Source organism: Eleutherodactylus coqui, chromosome 5 (genome assembly GCF_035609145.1).
Source record: "Eleutherodactylus coqui strain aEleCoq1 chromosome 5, aEleCoq1.hap1, whole genome shotgun sequence".
Taxonomy (NCBI): Eukaryota; Metazoa; Chordata; class Amphibia; order Anura; family Eleutherodactylidae; genus Eleutherodactylus; species Eleutherodactylus coqui.
The window spans coordinates 58,139,613-58,159,236 of NC_089841.1; the positions used below are offsets into that span (position 1 = coordinate 58,139,613).

A 19,624-nucleotide genomic window follows, 5' to 3' on the forward strand; every position below is an offset into this window, starting at 1 on the left:
GCCACATTAGTACTGGTAGTGGTACTGGTCTGCTCCAATGATGGAGTACATTAGTAGTGGTTGTGATACTGGTCTGCTCCTATGGTGGAGTACATTAGTATGGTTGTGGTACTGGTCTGCTCCTATGGTGGAGTACATTAGTATGGTTGTGGTACTGGTCTGCTCCTATGGTGGAGTACATTAGTATGGTTGTGGTACTGGTCTGCTCCTATGGTGGAGTACATTAGTATGGTTGTGGTACTGGTCTGCTTCTATGGTGGAGTACATTAGTATGGTTGTGGTACTGGTCTGCTCCTATGGTGGAGTACATTAGTATGGTTGTGGTACTGGTCTGCTTCTATGGTGGAGTACATTAGTAGTGGTTGTGATACTGGTCTGCTCCTATGGTGGAGTACATTAGTATGGTTGTGGTACTGGTCTGCTTCTATGGTGGAGTACATCAGTAGTGGTTGTGATACTGGTCTGCTCCTATGGTGGAGTACATTAGTATGGTTGTGGTACTGGTCTGCTTCTATGGTGGAGTACATTAGTACTGGTTGTGGTACTGGTCTGCTCCCATGGTGGAGTACATTAGTAGTGGTTGTGATACTGGTCTGCTCCTATGGTAGAGTACATTAGTACTGGTTGTGGTACTGGTCTGCTCCCATGGTGGAGTACATTAGTACTGGTTGTGGTACTGTTCTGCTCCCATGGTGGAGTACATTAGTACTGGTTGTGGTACTGGTCTGCTTCTGTGGTGGAGTACATTAGTACTGGTAGTGGTACTGGTCTGCTCCTATGGTGGAGTACATTAGTAGTGGTTGTGATACTGGTCTGCTCCTATGGTAGAGTACATTTGTACTGGTTGTGGTACTGGTCTGCTCCCATGGTGGAGTACATTAGTACTGGTTGTGGTACTGGTCTGCTCCCATGGTGGAGTACATTAGTACTGGTTGTGGTACTGGTCTGCTTCTGTGGTGGAGTACATTAGTACTGGTAGTGGTACTGGTCTGCTCCTATGGTGGAGTACATTAGTAGTGGTTGTGATACTGGTCTGCTCCTATGGTGGAGTACATTAGTACTGGTTGTGGTACTGGTCTGCTCCCATGGTGGAGTACATTAGTACTGGTTGTGGTACTGGTCTGCTTCTGTGGTGGAGTACATTAGTACTGGTAGTGGTACTGGTCTGCTCCTATGGTGGAGTACATTAGTATGGTTGTGGTACTGGTCTGCTCCTATGGTGGAGTACATTAGTATGGTTGTGGTACTGGTCTGCTTCTATGGTGGAGTACATTAGTAGTGGTTGTGATACTGGTCTGCTCCTATGGTGGAGTACATTAGTATGGTTGTGGTACTGGCCTGCTCCTATGGTGGAGTACATTAGTATGGTTGTGGTACTGGTCTGCTCCTATGGTGGAGTACATTAGTATGGTTGTGGTACTGGTCTGCTTCTATGGTGGAGTACATTAGTAGTGGTTGTGATACTGGTCTGCTCCTATGGTGGAGTACATTAGTATGGTTGTGGTACTGGTCTGCTTCTATGGTGGAGTACATCAGTAGTGGTTGTGATACTGGTCTGCTCCTATGGTGGAGTACATTAGTATGGTTGTGGTACTGGTCTGCTTCTATGGTGGAGTACATTAGTAGTGGTTGTGATACTGGTCTGCTCCTATGGTAGAGTACATTAGTACTGGTTGTGGTACTGGTCTGCTCCCATGGTGGAGTACATTAGTACTGGTTGTGGTACTGGTCTGCTCCCATGGTGGAGTACATTAGTACTGGTTGTGGTACTGGTCTGCTTCTGTGGTGGAGTACATTAGTACTGGTAGTGGTACTGGTCTGCTCCTATGGTGGAGTACATTAGTAGTGGTTGTGATACTGGTCTGCTCCTATGGTAGAGTACATTAGTACTGGTTGTGGTACTGGTCTGCTCCTATGGTGGAGTACGTTAGTACTGGTAGTGGTACTGGCCTGCTCCTATGGTGCAGAAGGACCTTTTGTCGACATTCAGACCCCAAAGCCTGAGTGCAATCCTGTCTACTGTACCCTCTATACGTCCAATGCTGATCATATATAACTCTTCCTATCACCCCTATGCAGTCGCAATGATTTCATAGTTATAAAATATTCTTGATTGTCTCTACATGTAAGAAGCACGAAAAAGTCATGAAGGAAATACACTGTCCTACCAAAAGTAATTGGACACCTGAGCAAGAATCAATAGTAGCATTTATTTTCATATGTTATTGCTTAGCGGAGCCTCCTTTGGCACTAATGGTTTTGGATACTCTGCATAGCATGCTGTTTACTAATGTTTGATACACTTCAGCTAGTATTTCCCTCCATTCATCTTACAAATGTCTGCTGAGTTCTCTCAAGGATGATGGACGTTGTTCATATTTCCTGACGCGACGTTCAAGTTGATCCCAAAGATGAAGCTGTGAAAAGTTTGCTCATTTCTAATGGAAAGGGTTGCTAAGACTGAGAACAACAATTCTGGAATGAAAACCCTGAGCCCTGTACACACACAGTGGGTGCACATTTTGCTGACCCCAGACTTGTTAAACTTAGTCCTTAGGCATCAGTGTTTTAAATAGCACATGGTAAGTAGGGTGGCAGTATACACAGAAAAAAGTGGGCTCCATAGTGAAGATCCACTTGCACCCGGCCCAGGGTACTGGGTCAGGCACAGCAGTCATGGCCCCTTAATGTTCATATAAGGCGTGTTTAATTAATTGGACAGCGGCACCCATTACAGCTGCCGGGGAGCGACTGGGGAGATGAATTTGGACAGTTTTTTTTAAATTACATTCATAGGGATATTGGGGGCATTATTTCTGAAAGGGGCAAACAGTGACATTATTACTAAAAGAGTGCTTTATTACTGAAAAGGGGGCATTCATTCTGAAAGTGGGCAAATAGAGACATTACTATTGAAAGGGTACAAACGGGGGCATTATTTCTAAAAAAAGAGGCATTATTGCTAAGTTGGAGCACTTTTACTGTGTGAGGGTCACTATAAGCAGCACTTACCATGTGGTGCTAAGGGGGGTACAAAAATGGTGACAGTACTAGTGTGTGGGGTACCACAGGTGGCATTATTATCTTGGGTACTGTGTCAAGGTATAAATAATGCAGGGTCAGTGATGGAAAAGCAATGAGCCAAAGATGTCTGCATGTCAGATTCCACAGAGACAAATTGTGGCTCGGAGAAGTCGTCATGGCGGTCTGTGCCAGATACAGAAGAAAAGGGAAACTGAATGGCTCCAATCAGATAGGACATCACCTGTGATCACTGGCTATAATGGTACTATAATCACATATGGTTAGCAAAACACCTGTGTAGACCTGGTATCTACCGGTTTATGGTCACTGCATGTGCTGCTGCAGATTTACTGCTGCATGTGTTGTGACACTCTGCAAAGGGACCCACTGAAACTTTGTTGCCCGAGGGCCCGCATAAACCTGGAGCCGGACATGATCTGCACCCCCGTATGGTGCCATGTTGGGCCACTCCGGGCAGAAGGTTCGGGCATTTGTTTTTCCCTCTGTGCTCTTTTCATGACCCTCGGACGAATTTCCAACTTACTTGTTTGTTAACCCTGTAACAAATGGGATGGTACGAGCCAAAGCTGGGCTCCCTTTCTTCAAGGACCCCATAACAACTATATGGTCTACACCGTACACATTTAGGTAGGAGACTCTGTTCCAGATTTTGCATTGGGGACCGAGAAGCTTCAAGTTACGTCTGCAAGTCCATAGATGCATTTCTATATGAGACGAGTATAAGAAACCTGACGGAGCCACAGGATAAGAGTGCGGCTGATGAAAGATGGCACAGTGCAGAGTCCCACACAGAGCCTAGAGCTTAATTGTACAGGTGGACGGGAAGGGCTCCACGCCAAATACTTTTGGTTACGAGGGAGTGGTGGGAGTACATTCATGTAACCACTCCTAGGGAAGCTGTGCTCTCCTCATACAAATCAATGACAATTTCCAGTCCACACCCCCCCACTACTGATATTTTTCCCACTTTTGGAACAAACCAGCAGTTCTATAATAGCTGCCTGCTCCGACGGACACGGGGAAAGGTCAGTGAGATGATGTGTTATAAAACCCTGGACGATTATATTGTATTATAGGATACAGACGGGATCTGGGTTATTTTCAGAGAGGGCCTTTGCTGGTTACTTTGCAATGAAAGGAGAAAAAAATGACAGGCTAAAAGGGGATTATGGCGAATACGATTCTACGTGGTGGAAATACTGCTGTGAAATGGGTGATGTGCTGGGTGGACTGTGTGTAGGGGGTGTGCAGAAGGATCTGGGGATTGTAAATCATGCAGTGGTCTATAATCTGTGGCTATCAGGGTATTGTGGAACTACAACTTCCAGCATGCCACAAAAGCTGTCATGCTGTGCTAGGAGTTGTAGTGCCATAACAGCTGGAGGTTGGAGGTCATTGCACTATTGTGATTATGTGGGGTGCTGCTTCATAGGGGTAACGAGTTCTGCTTTATACGGGATGTATGTGTACAAGTTCTGTGTTATAGGGGGTATATGGATACGAGTTCTGCTTTATTTGTATATGAGTTCTGCTCTACAGGGGATATATGTGTACAAGTTTTGAGTTATAGGGGGTATTTGCATACGAGTTCTGCTCACTAGGTGATATATATGCATGCGTTCTGTGTTCTAGGGAGTATGTGCATAGGAATTCTGTTTTATAGGAGCTTTATACATATGAGTGATGCTCTTTAGGGGTATATGCATATGAGTGTTGCTGTATAGGAGGTCATATCTATGAGTTGTATTCTAGAGATGGTATATGCACATGAATTCTGCTCCATAGTGGTATATGCATACAAGTTTTGCTCTGTAGGGGGTATATGCATAGGAGTTCTGCACTAAGGGATATATGCATGCAAGTTCCGCTCTATATGGGAGTATGTGCATACAAGTTCTGCTTTATAGGGGATATATGCATATAGTTTTCCCCAAAAGGGGGTATACGCATGGGAGTTCTGGACTATAGGCAGTAAATGTATACAATTTCTGCTGTATAGCGTCTTTATTATATGTTTGGATTAGTAAATAGTGATGCATCATAAGGGGTTTTCTCCTTTAATCCAGTACATATTAGTCCAGACATTCTGATAATCCGGCGCTTGTTTCTGCAGAAAACTGCAAAGTAATTGAAAAGCCGAGGACGACGCTGAGAGAAACAATTATGTCTCCTCTGATGAGGGGGCTCCCACCATTACAAGTGGGTTTTACTTCCTAATTGGAGGGGGTTTGGTTCCCCAAACCTCGGCTAAACTTTAAAAAAGTAGGAGCTGCGGCTCTATTTTACAGAGCAGCACTGCCATCTACCCACCTGCACTAAGGTACCTGTGGCCTTTACAGTGGCACTGCCATCTACCTGCTGTGTAAGGAACTGCAGCACAACCCCTTGTACCTGACTGGAGGTGTGTTGCCGTTCTCAGCACAGTAGAGCCACTGGGAAAGGAGAAACCAAAGGGACCTTTGTTTTCAGTGGCCAATTACGTTTAATATTGGCTAATTGGTGCTTAATACCAAAATAAGACATGCTACTTTTTTTGGCGCAACCAAAATATGCATGCAAAAAACAGACATGACCGAACCAATTGAAACTAATGGGTACTATTTACTCTATATTGTGTGCACAAATTTTGCGCAAGTAACATGCAGCGCAAATGCAATCGTGTGAATACGCCATTATTTACATGAGCGCAGTTGATTTTGGCAACCTGAATAGGCAACCAAGAGATGGAACCGGAATAGGACAGGCTGCAAATCCTTTACATGCACCGCCAGTCTGTGTAAAATATGCATGTCTGACTAGTCCCATTGACTGTAATGGGTCCGTGGACGGTCAGTTACACACGTGGACAGCACACGGATGAGAATTGAATTATGTCTGTGTGTGTGCGCCCTACGGTTGGGGCATCCAGCCATGTTGTATTTTTTGTATCATTGCTTGTACCTTCTTTCCTATGGGGAAACATTGAAGTTGCTGATGAGTTGAATCAGGCTGGGCTGTCAAGAGGAATACTGTTACCGACTGTGGGGGAAATTTACTAGGACCGGCATTTCCAATGCCAGTCTTAGTACAATTCTCCCCAGCGCATGGTGCACTTAATACATGAAGAGGCGCCCCATTTGTCATGTATTAGTGGCACCCCCAGCACTTCCGTGCGACCTACGTGAAGTATACGCAGGTTCAACCTCTTGTACATTTCTGGCATAATTTATACATAAATCTGTCGGTCCGGGCGACAAGTGACTTCGGGTTCCAATGCAGCTTTAGCCCATCACCAGCTTTATATGGCTGTACGCAGAGGCGTAACTTGAATCTTCTGGGCCCCAATGCAAAATCTGTAACAGGGCCCCCAACTATAATGCCTTATTCATAGTACTGGGCTCCCTATATGGAGAAGAGAGGCCTTATGGGCCCCCTAAGGCTCCTTGGCCCGGGTGCAACCGCATCCCCTATAGTTACGCTGTATGCAATACGCAGAGAATAGAACCCTCTGACATGGGTTCATTCACATTTCTGTATTTTGTGTGCGCATTTCGGCCATGCAAAAAAAAAAAAAGATGCTCTATTTTTCTGCGTATTTGCACACCAAAGGTCCCCATAGAAGTCAATGGGGATGTGCTTATGCAATGCATGCGCAATACGTAAGGAGATGTGTGAAACGCTACGTGCTCAGGCTCACACAAATACACCTACGCTTGTGTGAAGCCGACCTCAGAAGTCCATTGACTGTCAATTTAATGACTGTCCAATAATACAGAAATTCTTCTCATCCAGAACCTGTGAGGTCCCAGTTATGTTTTTACACGCTATTAGGATATTTTTATACTATTGACTATATTTTCCTTTTTTTTAGTTTATTATACGTCTTTATTTGTTTTTCCCACTGCTTTATACTTGGTACATGTTTCATGTTGCTAACTAGAAACCATCAACAAGCAGGCTAGAAATGGTTCAACAGAGTATCATGGCTTGTTCAATAGAAACTGCGGACTACAAGGCTAGAGTTGTTTGACAGGGTGTATTTTGACTTGGAAACTATCAGCAAGCAGATCACATTAAGGGCTCATGTCACGGGCGTATGGGGAAAATGCTGCAGGTGTCCCGCAGTGTTTTACTGGTGTGTGTGATGCTGGCAGAGAACGCGTATGGCAGTGATGCCCGTGTATCCCACACATGCGGTCATGCGCAGTGCGTTTCTGCCTTTTTTTCCCCCCGTTTTGTTTCGTGGTGGGCTTGTATATGAATCGCCGCCCATATGCCATGTATGGCGTATGCACAGTGTTGCATACGCTGCCTATACAAGAGTATAGGTCTTATGCTGTATGGTATGCAGAGAAATAGAGCATGCCGCGATCTATTTCTTGCGCGCGTCCACACACTGATGTGAATGGATCAGTGAAAGTCCATGTACTTTCATTGACTGCATTCACTGGGTGTCATGCGGCCGTACATCGCGTGCGTAATATGTGATGCAAACACGCCCGTGGACATGAACCATAAGACATTTTCATGTTATTATTTATAACTTTGAAATAAATAACCAATAAGAGTCACACAAATGTTGATTATTTGCCTGGCAGGCCTTAGTTATGTGTAACCCGTGTGGTCGCACATGGCACCTACTGCCAGCCTGTAGAGGGGCCACCAGGTAGAAGTAGGCTGGGGGTGATCCCCCTTTAGGTCCACTTGGCCAAATGATCTTCTTCATCCATGTGGCAGCATCTTGTGCAGCTGCATGAATCCTCCTCTTCCTGGCTCTGCCTCCTCCCCTCTGATGTTCTGAGGCATCACTGTCAGACCATCAGTGCCTCCACAACATAATTGCTTAGTTCTGCTACTGTATTTATGTACTGATCTTGGTTCAGGCATTGTATTCATGTATTGAGCTGTTCTGGTGCTGTATTTATGTACTGAGCTTGGTTATGGTATTCTATTTCTATGTAGTGAGCTTGGTTCTGGTGCTGTATTTATGTTATGAGCTTGGTTCTGGCATTGTATTCATGTATTGAGCTGTTCTGGTGCTGTATTTATGTTATGCGATTGGTTGTGATTCTGTATTTAATAATAATAATCTTCATTTATATGGTGCCAACATATTCCACAGTGCTTTCAAAGCGAAACAAACAAAACCGCTGTTACATCTAATAATTAATTGATGGAGACTGTAGGGATGAGGGTCCTGCTCCAATGAGCTTACATACTACTCATAATGGGGGGATACAGAAGGTAAAGGGGCTGCAGATGTGCACGGTATGGCGAGGTGGAGAGTGAGGGATGCTATACACAGACAATGGTCAGATTGAGCCAAATAGTTGTTATGAGCTTGGTACTGGTATTGAATTTATGTACTAAGTTTGGTTCTAGTGCTGCATTTATGTTTGTTGATTCTTGTACAGTATTTATTCGCTAGTCTATCACTTTTTTTCTTATGACCAGGGCAAGGGGGGTTGAAGTATTTTGGTGGAATTTACCCCCTATGTGACATATTCATTTTTTCCATGATATCTCCAGAGGTGGGAGGAATTGGAATGAAGCTGATATGGGGTCCCCGCCTGTGATAAGTAGAATATATTAGGTTACTTATTTCTAACCACCAGTCACTAGTGTCACCCTCCCAGCCGCATTGTCAGGTGTGGCTATCTCCAGGACTGTTATTGTATTTATGTACACTGTTGGGTTCTAGTGCTGTATTTACGTTTTGTTGGTTCTTGTACAGTGTTTATTCGCTGTACTTTGATTTTTTTCTTATGTCTGGGGGAAAGGGGGTTGGTGGTATTTTGGTGGAGTTTACCCCCATGTGACATATCCACTTTAACCATTTGTTAGTCTCTATGCAGATTTGCAGCTGAGGAAACCTTCTTGTACATTGGTATCTCCAGAGGTGGGAGGAATTGGAATGAAGCTGATATGGGGCCCCCGCCTGTGATAAGTAGAATGTATTAAGTGACTTATCTGGCGCTCCTTATCACCAGTCACTAGTGTCACCCTCCCAGCCCCATAGTCAGGTGTGGCTATCCCCATGACTGTGACCAGGAAAGACAAGCCCTATGGTGCATTCTGCTGAGCACAGATCCACCGGGCGGCTTCCCGTTGCTTCTGCTGGATCTCATTCAGCCAGCTGCTGTACAGTTCTCAAGTTCAGCAATGTCAACCACATAAAACAGACTGGCTGCGCCTTTCCTCTGCTCCGGGGGAGTAGAACATCCAGCTAAAATGTTAGCTAATGTCTTGTTAACACTATATCTGCTGCAGAAGCCTCGAAACGGAGGTCCAACTACAGCGATGGGACATTCTAGGAACACTTATGATAGCAGAAAGCAGAAAACCTTCCAGTCCCATATAAAACATTTAAATTTGCTTAGTATTTCACTTGTTAGAGCAGCAGTTTGTGCTCCAGAGCTGCCCTTCTCAAGAAAAGTGGTACCAACCGTGTTCTGTCATTCGTGGAGACACAATACATTGACCCATGAAGTGTTTATAGGTCAGTAATATGGACTACATGTGCCGATATGTCTTCATTTGCTTAGTATTTCACTTGTTAGAGCAGCAGTTTGTGCTCCAGAGCTGCCCTTCTCAAGAAAAGTGGTGCCGACCATGTTCTGTCATTCGTGGAGACACAATACATTGACCCATGAAGTGTTTATAGGTCAGTAATATGGACTATGTGTGCCGACATGTCTTCATTTGCTTGGTATTTCACTTGTTAGAGCAGCAGTTTGTGCTACGGGGAGTTCCCTTCTCAAGAAAAATGGTGCCGACTATATCCTTCCATTCATGGAGACACAATATATTGACCCACGAAGTGTTTATGGTTCAGTAATATGGACCTGTATGGACTGTATGTGTTGCCATGTCATCATTTGGTTGGTATTTAACTTGTTAGAGCCGCAGTTTGTTCTCCAGAGCTGCCCTTCTCAAGAAAAGTGGTGCAGACTATATTCTGCCATTCGTGGAGACACAATTCATTGGCCGATGGAGCATTTAATGGTCAGTAATATGGACCTGTGTGGATTATATGTGCCTTCATGTCTTTGACATAATGTCATCCATTTGGTTTTGTCCTTTATTGACCATATGTGTGGAGTTTTTACTGTTTTTTGGGTTAGTCTTCAGACTTGTACTAGTCAGCAAGCTCAACAAAGCAGTTGCATTCATCTGCATAGGATGGATATAACGTGTAGATGTGGCGGGCGTTATATGACAGCTTGTCCCTTCTCCAGTAATGAATACGGTCTCGCCCTCTGCTTCTCCTTCTCTTCCCTCGTCTTCTCTTCTTGCTCTTCACACGTCGCACTCCATTGCTCTCTGCCAATGTGTGGGAAGAGGGGACCCCACCCAAGTAGATTACCATCCAGGTGATTTCTGTGCTGGCACCGCTCAGCTTGGCATAGTTAATAACTAGATGTTAATTGGATATAATAAACTGAGATTGTGTGCGTGGAATATTTAATACGAGGGAAATGTCAGAGGTGTTTTATAAGGAAGACAGAAGAAGACAAGTCTAATATTTCATCCAGGAGCGTAACAAGTACTCCAGGAGCTTTGAAGCAAATTTAGCTTTGCCCCTTCAGCCTTGACAACATCATCACAAATCAGTTTCATAGCTTAAAGTAAATACTGAATGCCAATTTATTAGAGACCCCCATCTAGTAGTGAGTTGGACCTCCTTTGGCCCTCAGAACTGCAGCAGTTAGTTCATCATGGCGTAGATCCCACTAGGTGATGAAATCGTTCTGCAGGAATATCGGCCCCTGCGGACAGGAAGCTTCTTGTAGTTAGATGGGGGTCCTGACATGTTCTGACCAGCTGACAGGAAGGGGTCAGCGATTCATGCTGCTTGCGCCAAATTCTGACCTCCCATCAGCATGGTGCAACAGAAATCTGGATCCATCTGACCAGGGAATGTTTTTCCGCTGCTCAGTGATACAATTTTTGTGCTCTTTTGCCCTCTGCAGTCTCTTCTTTCTATTTCTTTTAAGACAATAAAGCTGGAACTGGTCGTCTGCTGTTATAGCCCATCTGTGCTGAGGAACAACAAGTTGTGCATTTGGACACTTTAGTTGAAACTCCAGCGTTAGATTCACCTGCAATTTATTTGACTGTGCAGTGCCTGTTCATCAGAATGATTCTTGACATCCTCCTCCGACCCCTTTCATCAGCGAGTTGTTTCTGTGCACAGGATTCCCTTCCACTGGATGTTTCCCTCTATCACACCATTCTCAGTATACTCTCCATACCGCGGCACGAAAAACCCCACACGGTTGGCAGTGACATCCTGGCCCCGTCTAGTCAAGCACCGATGACCGGGCCCCGTTAGAAGTCGCTCAGATCGCTGGATTTTCCCATCTAATGTTGATTCACACTGAAACTGATCAACAGAAAACTTGTCACGTGATTTTATGCCACACTCCGGGGTCACAGGGATAATTTACATACAGGGATGCTCCAATCATGAAGGGGCCTGGGGCTGTGATGGAGGGGCTATTTAGTGCATGTACAGTTACAAGAAAAAGTAAGTGAACCCTTCAGAATTAACTGGATTTCTAATTATAGACAAATATGTTCTAACTAAGCGCTATGCTAATACGAAGATAGAAAAATGCCCCTCTAGCGACACCTATTAGAAGGCAGCATTCCCCCATACAGAATGTTTTGGGGTGATTGCCCTTCATCAGCGTGCCGTAGATTTTATGGTTTTCTGTGTGAGGCCTCTGATGTACGTCTGGTTCCTCCTTCGGTGCTCTTCTTAAGGAGGAGTCATACCCTTCCTGACTTACTAAACTAAAAACACAAAAAAACGTATACAGATGATGTCTTTTATTGTGAACACTCAGTAATCATCGACATGGAAGGTTGAAAAAGTAAACAAACCCTTGAATTTAATGTAGATTCCCCAGCAATCATCTCTTCTAAATGCTTCCCATAGCTGCAAATAAGATTTTGACAACATTGAGAAGGAATTTTGGACCCTTCCTTTATTTAAATGTGTTACAGTCCATCATTATTTCTGGGATGTCTTGTGTGCACAGCCCTCTTCATTTTAGGATTGTGAGGTGTGGCCTCAACAGATTGGGCTTGTTTTTCCAACGCATCCCACAGATGGATGAGATTGAGATCTGGTAAATTTGGAGAACAAGTCATCACCTTGATCACTTTGTCATGTTCTTCAAACCATTTCCGACCAATTTTTGCCATGTGGACCTGTGCATTCTCCTGCTGAAAGATGGCACTGCCATTGGGAAATAGTGCTGCCATAAGGGAGGTTTTTGTCTATGTAATGGTTAGGTAGGTGGTACGTGTCACAGCTAGAGAACATTGCTCTGAGCTCACATGGCCTTTGCAATAATGTCTGTTTAGAAACCATGCACAGCCACGGCCCTTAAAGGGATTTTTCCCACTTCTAGTTGTTTTGCTGTAGGAAGCAAACAGCACTGTACATTGTGCAGTGGCCTGAGTTGGTACTGCAGGCTGAGTTCTATTGAAGTGAATAGTGATCTCAGCCTACAGTACCAACCCAGGCCGCTGCACAATGTACAGAGCTGCCTGCTTCCTGCAGCAAAACAGCTTGAAGTGGTACAAGCTCTATAATGCTAAGCTTTTTTAAAAATGTTGGGGCCCGAGGAAAACTTCCAAAAAATATATAATTTTAGCACTTGCACCAAAATTGTAATTTCTTGACGCCGTAGTTCTGGCGCAAGCCCTGATATGCACCCATAGTAGTTGACATTTCCCCTCCCCTTCACGAATGTCACTTAGTTGATCTATGCAGTCATGCTCCAAATAAACTAAACAATTGTGCGAGAAAGACTTTACAATGGTGGACGAATATGGACCGGCGTTCTATTGTTCTGCACAGTCTCAGCCCTTTGGAAGGAAGGGGGTTTACGTGCCTTTATTGTAAGCAGTGCATCACATGGGTCAGCTCAGTGTCAGGTTGCAGCTTTTAAGCCGAACAGTTCTGGGTTTCAGTGTGAACATAAAAAGAGTGGTGGCGGTTTTCCAGAGCAGAGATATCACAGCATTGTTTACGGTGATTACACAGGTGTCTGATTGTACACGGGGACTTGGCGGAGCTGCAGCGCAGGTTCCCGCCCCAGATAGGCTTTCATTTTTTTTCATTTATTTTTGGCAGAAATAATCAATTCTGAATAGAGGGAGGGGATGGAGATTCCTGCACAGTCATCAGAACTGGCTGTGCTGTAATGCATCCAGGTGGACAGCTCTGTAATCTCTTGTCTAAGCCTTGTATTACACACCCGTAATATATACTCAGGGGGAGAGGGCCGCCATATCTGTAGGTGCTGATTGCTGGCTGCAGGGAGAGGTGATTATCTCAGCCATCAGCACAGTGGGAGAGATTACATTCAGGCTGGCACTGGGGTGACCTCTTTGGGGGCACTATGGCTTTCCTTATTATGGGGTCCTTTTAGCTGTCATTATTATGGGGGCACAGTCGTTATTAATATGGGAGCAATATGTGGTTGCTATTATTGTAAGCGTCTTTTGTATAAGTAAACTGTAGTTATCGTTATTATGGTGCTTTCTGACCTTATTTATTATGCAGTCACTGTCACTCTATATACTAGTGATATGTGGGCTCTGTGGTTGTCATTATTGTGGGAGCTCTTCAGCAGGATTTGTTAGAGAGAGAATTCAAAAAGATTTGGACAAGCTTGACCAGTGGGTGGCGACTGACAGAATGGTATTTAACCAGGAGAAATGCAAAGTCCTACATCTGGGCATGAAAAATGAAAAAAGCACATACAGAATGGGAGGAATGGGGCTCAGCAGCACATGTGAAAAAGACTTGGGTGTACTAATAGATCATAGACTGAACATGAGTCAACAATGTGATGCAGCAGCCAAAAAGGCAAACACAATTCTGGGATGTATTAAGAGAAGCATAGAGTCTAGATCAGGTGAGATAATTATTCCCCTTTACTCTTCCTTGGTCAGACCTCATCTGGAATACTGTGCCAAATTCTGGCCACCCCACTTTAAAAAAGACATAGAAAAAACTGGAACAAGTTCAGAGAAGAGTTACCAAGATGGTGAGTGGTCTGCAAATCATGTCCTACGAGGAACGGTTAAAGGAGCTGGGAATGTTTAGCAGAAGGCCGAGAGGAGACTTAATAGTTGTCTACAAATATCTGAAGGGCTGTCACAGTGCAGAGGGATCAGCCCTATTCTCATTTGCACAGGAAAGACTAGAAGCAATTGGATGAAACTGAAAGGGAGGAGACACAGACTAGATATTAGACAGTGAGGGTGATCAATGAGTGGAACAAGTTACCATGGGAGGTGGTGAGTTCTCCTTCAATGGAAGTGTTCAAACAAAGGCTGGACAAATATCTGTCTGGGATGATTTAGTGATTCTGCACTGAGCAGGGGGTTGGACCCGATGACCCTGGAGGTTCCTTCCAACTCTACCATTGTATGATTCTATCATGGAAGAACTATCGATGACTGTATTACGGGAGCACTGTGGGTACCTTTATTATGAGGTATTATGGCTTTCTTCATTATGTGGTCACTGTGTCGTTATTATAGGAGCACTATGGAGTAATGTGGCTATATTTTCATGGGGATCGGTGGCTGTTTTTATCATGAGACTCTGTGGCTGTTTTGTGATGGCACTGATATGTAAGATTCGTGACTTGGTGTTTCATTGGGACCCTCCAAAAAGGTTATGAGAAACATCTGCCACATAGTGCATTTTATTTCTGAATGTTGGAAATATCCAGTGACGTCACTGACCCCGGACACAACACGGCCTCTGAAGAGCCTCATGAATGTATAATGGGTAGGTCCAAATCTGGCCTGGGACAAAGCCACCACTATAAGAATACAGCTCTGAGCCTGGATGCTAATTACTGACGGTGGTGGGTGGTAAACACAGGGTGCAATATTCCTTCTTTTCGACTCGCTTGAATTGCAGACCTACATAAATCAGACACTCTGTTGGTTTCTCCCACCTTGAGATGAAAGATGATGTGTTGTCCTAACTCATGGCACATAAACTTATGCAAAATTTCTGCTAGTGCTCTATATTGCATCACACTCTCCGAGGAGCAGGACATGGGGCATTGCAAATAAGGGAGCATTCACTTCAATGGAATTAGCCTGCAGTACCAGGGGGCGAACCCCTGCCGATCTGATGCTTCAGGTCATCAGTTGCTAGAAGTCCTAAAAGTGGGACAGCCCCTTATATAATAAAATTTGGCTGCCTTTATTCACCTATGTGGGGTTTCCATGGCAAATGGATGTATACAGCAGGTGACACACTCATAGGGAGCTGTATCCTTCTGTATGCAGTGAGCTCCACCTAGTGGTGGCAGCAGATAAATGTTTTATGCTGAAAGGATGCAGCAGGGGCAATTCAGTTTTGACTCCCTCTCATTATGCCTCCAATTTAAACATTAAAGGAAATATGTCACATATTTCGCACATCCAGCTTGGTTGGTTAACGCATATTTTCCTGTGCATTTGCGCATCAAAGTTCCCAAAGAAGTTGTTGGGGGGGGGGCAAACACACGTGTAATACAGTATGAGACGTGCAATACGCTGTGGGATTTAAATTGGTGCGTCTTTGTTTTCGTGTGCGCAAATGGACATGCATGGCGGGCACAAAAAATGCAGAATATGCCAATGTGAGTGAAAATAGCATTGCTCATTCCACAAAAACGCTACACTGATGTGACGCTGCTCATATGGCCTTCTCACACTGGCATTTCCATTTTGCCTTTCCGTCATGGTAACAGCAAAATGGAAAGAAAACATTTCCATTTTTAAGCCCATAGAAATGTATTGAAGCAGAAGGTCTTCCGTTTCAATCCATTTCTGTATTTTCCATCTCCATTTCATTTTCGATATTGAATCAAAAGTGTAGCACTCTGCGCCTTTGTTTCCAGTTTCGATCGCCCTTTATGAGATTTGAACCTAGGATCCTAGCATTGCAGTGCTAACCACTGAGGCACAGTTATTGAAGAAGCACTGGCACCACTACCATTTGCCAGAGTGGTGCACTTATGTATTGAGCTGATTTCTGCAGGAAGCAGATAGCTCTGTTCGCACTGCAGTGGCCAAGCTTGGTATTGCACGTTAAGTTGCCAATGAAATTATTGAAATTTTAGCTACAATATCCAACCTGGCTTCTGCAGTGTGAACAAAGCTGCCTGCAAAAATCAGCTCATTGCCTAAGTGCACCAGTCTGGTAAACAGCTGGTCGGTGGAAGTAACAGATCCTTGCCAAACTAGTTTTGATGGTCTATCCCAAGAATAGGACATCAATAATTTGCAACATGACAACCCCTTTACCCTGCACAAAAATGTATAGACTTTCCCACCAGAAATCACTAGGTTGCTAGCCCTGGAGTAGTCTGCATAAGCAACAGCTGGCATACAGACAAGCAGGAGTTCCCAAATAGGGAAAGGTCGAGGCAGATGAGGTTTGGTTATAAGTGGAGATCAGACAGAGGTTAAAATGAGTGGAAAAGTGGTCCAGCATGGAGAAGGAGGATACAAATATCAAAACTTTATTGAACCAAGTAAAAGATCACCAACATAGATGATACCCATTGAGGCATTTTTGGAGTGTGTGGTTTCCTGTAGGTAGGGATGAGCAGCAGACAAGTTCAGAAAAACAAGTCATACTGAAGTTTGTCGGAACTGAATAGATCTTATTACTCAGCCACAGAGTGTAGGAAGGAAGTCCCTAAAAGTCTATGACTCCCAGGCATTGCCTGAAGTCAGGTGTAGTTGGCGCATACTGGCCCTTTAAGAAGCCAGGAATCAGCGCATGCTCATCACCCAAGGAAACTATGGTACAGAACAGTGCAGGAGGAGAGTGGTGGCTAGCGGCAGAATACCGGGCACCCTGAGAGGTGAGCCGGTGTATTATTACAAAGGAGACTGCAGGATCAGACTACACAGGGTTTATTGGTAGTCTGTTACCATGGAGACACATAGGACTGTATAGGAGCTGCATACACAAAATAGTAAGAGAGTTTTAATCAAGAAAATTTGCAAAGTTGCTTAATTTTTTTTAGGCATCGGAGCACAAAATATTTTCAGAGGTGGTTCAAGTAGGAGTAGGGAGTTAATTTCTCAGTATTGATTACTTTTGGTAGAAAACTTGATCCCAAATGGTATCATCTCTAACTCCAATCAGAGACTAGATAATGACTGTAGATGCTGCTATTGAATATGCATGACTAGCGCAACAGTTGCACCCATACGAAATCTAAGAAGCCATATTTCTGTAGCTTAATGCAATTGTTCTATTGTGTGACTTCGATCAGTCAACAGTCGCATTCCAATTGGAATTGCAAGGTAGTCATGCAAATGTTTTCAAAAAATGCTAAAAATCATGTGATTCGGGTCATCTCCATAGTCCTGATTTCGCAGGGCCAACACCATTGTCTTGGACTGGCCTAGGGCTACGGGTAATCTAAAAATACACATGTAAAACATGGAAATCTGGTCTTCATGACACCGTTTTGTGTTTTTCCACTGACTCTGGCAGAGTGATATCTTCAGCTTAGTTTTCTTGGCTCCGGGATGAAAGTCATAGCCTGGGGGGCTTGGCTAAATCACTGCATTTTCATGGTTTTGCCCATTTTTGTTGGTTAAGACCGGAGCATTTAGTGTTTCTTTTTTTTTGAGAATTGAAAAAATCAAAAGATGAGTTTAACATATGTTCTTCACTCCGTATCTGATTGTCTCGAGGCCACAAAGCAAATTAAATTTTCATGGAAATATGGTTGTAAGAATAAAACTGAGCGGATTTATGATAATTATGGGTTAAGTGTGGTCATCTCCATTTCCTCCATCTATATACACTCATTGTTAAAGAAAAGTCAAGCACCTAGAAGAAGTTGTCGGAATCGAATGAAACTTTCTCTGTAACATTAATTTAAGTGATTACAATATCAGAGCAAAATGGGAATTTATTGAGGAAAACTGACCCCTTGGAGGAAAGCGCTAGTACCCTGTTGTACCACCTCTAGCTTGGATACAAGATGTGATACGGGGGCATGGAGGCTCTAGTACCCTGTTGTACCACTTCTAGCTTGGATACAAGATATGATACCGGGGCATGGAGGCTCTAGTACCCTGTTGTACCACTTCTAGCTTGGATACAAGATGTGATACGGGGGCATGGAGGCTCTAGTACCTTGTTCTACCGCCTTTAGCTTGGATACAAGATGTGATACGAGGGGGCATGGAGGCTCTAGTGCCCTGTTCCACCACCTCTAGCTTGGATACAGGATGTGATATAGGCAGGTATGGAGGCTCTAGTACCCTGTTGTACCACTTCTAGCTTGGATACAAGATGTGATACGGGGGCATGGAGGCTCTAGTACCCTGTTGTACCACTTCTAGCTTGGATACAAGATGTGATACCGGGGCATGGAGGCTCTAGTACCCTGTTGTACCACTTCTAGCTTGGATACAAGATGTGATACGGGGGCATGGAGGCTCTAGTACCCTGTTGTACCACTTCTAGCTTGGATACAAGATGTGATACGGGGGCATGGAGGCTCTAGTACCCTGTTGTACCACTTCTAGCTTGGATACAAGATGTGATACGGGGGCATGGAGGCTCTAGTACCCTGTTGTACCACCTCTAGCTTGGATACAAGATGTAATACAGGCGGACATGGAGACTCTAGGACCCTGTTGTGCTGCCTCTAGCTTGGATTCAAGATGTGATACGGGTGGGCATGGAGGCTCTAGAACTCTGTTGTACCACCTCTCACTTGGATACAAGATGTGCTACAGGTGGGCATGGAGGCTCTAGTACCCTATTGGGCCACCTCTAGATTAGATACAAGATGTGGTATGGTTGGGCATGGAGGCTCTAGTACCTTGTTCTACCGCCTTTAGCTTGGATACAAGATGTGATACGAGGGGGCATGGAGGCTCTAGTGCCCTGTTCCACCACCTCTAGCTTGGATACAGGATGCGATATAGGCAGGTATGGAGGCTCTAGTACCCTGTTGGGCCACCTCCAGCTTGGATACAAGATGTGATACGTGGGAACATGGAGGCTCTAGTACACTGTTGTACTACCTCTAGCTTGGATACAAGAGGTGATTAGGGTGGGCATGGAGGTGCTAGTAGCCTGTTGTATCACCTATAGCTTGGATACAATATGTGATACAGGTGTGCATGCAGGTTCTAGTAGCCAACTGGGCTGCCTTTAGCTTAGATATCTGATGTGATACGGGTGAGCATAGAGGCTCTAGTACCCTGTTCGGCTGCCTCTAGCTTGGATACAAGGTGTGGTACAGGTGGGCATGGAGGCATACATGTTCTGTATGGTATCCTGCGGCATATCGCTCCACATGTGCTGTAACTGAGCCTCTAGATCATGCGAACCCATAGGCTGTCGAAGTTGGTGTCCCAGATGGTCCCATACATGTTCTATTAGTGATAAATCTGATGACCGGGGGCCACAGAAGTGTGACAATGTTGTAGACATTCCTGTGACCCCCTTGTGCGTGCGGCCGAGCATTATCCTGCTGGAAGCCGCCATGAGAAGAACACATGTGGCTGCAGGATGTCCTGAACATATCGC

The 19,624-nt window shown here is 44.5% G+C and overlaps 1 protein-coding gene across 1 annotated transcript in view; it reads left to right on the top strand.

Moving 5' to 3' along the window:
* Nucleotides 1-3,944: 3,944 nt before the first annotated feature.
* The window catches only part of ZBTB7C (zinc finger and BTB domain containing 7C), a 58,222-nt gene continuing 42,542 nt past the window's right edge, over nt 3,945-19,624 (top strand). Inside the window, exon 1 of the mRNA XM_066602582.1 lies at nt 3,945-4,070. The gene's annotated coding sequence lies outside the window, so the exon portion shown is untranslated. The remainder of the gene's footprint in view (nt 4,071-19,624) is intronic.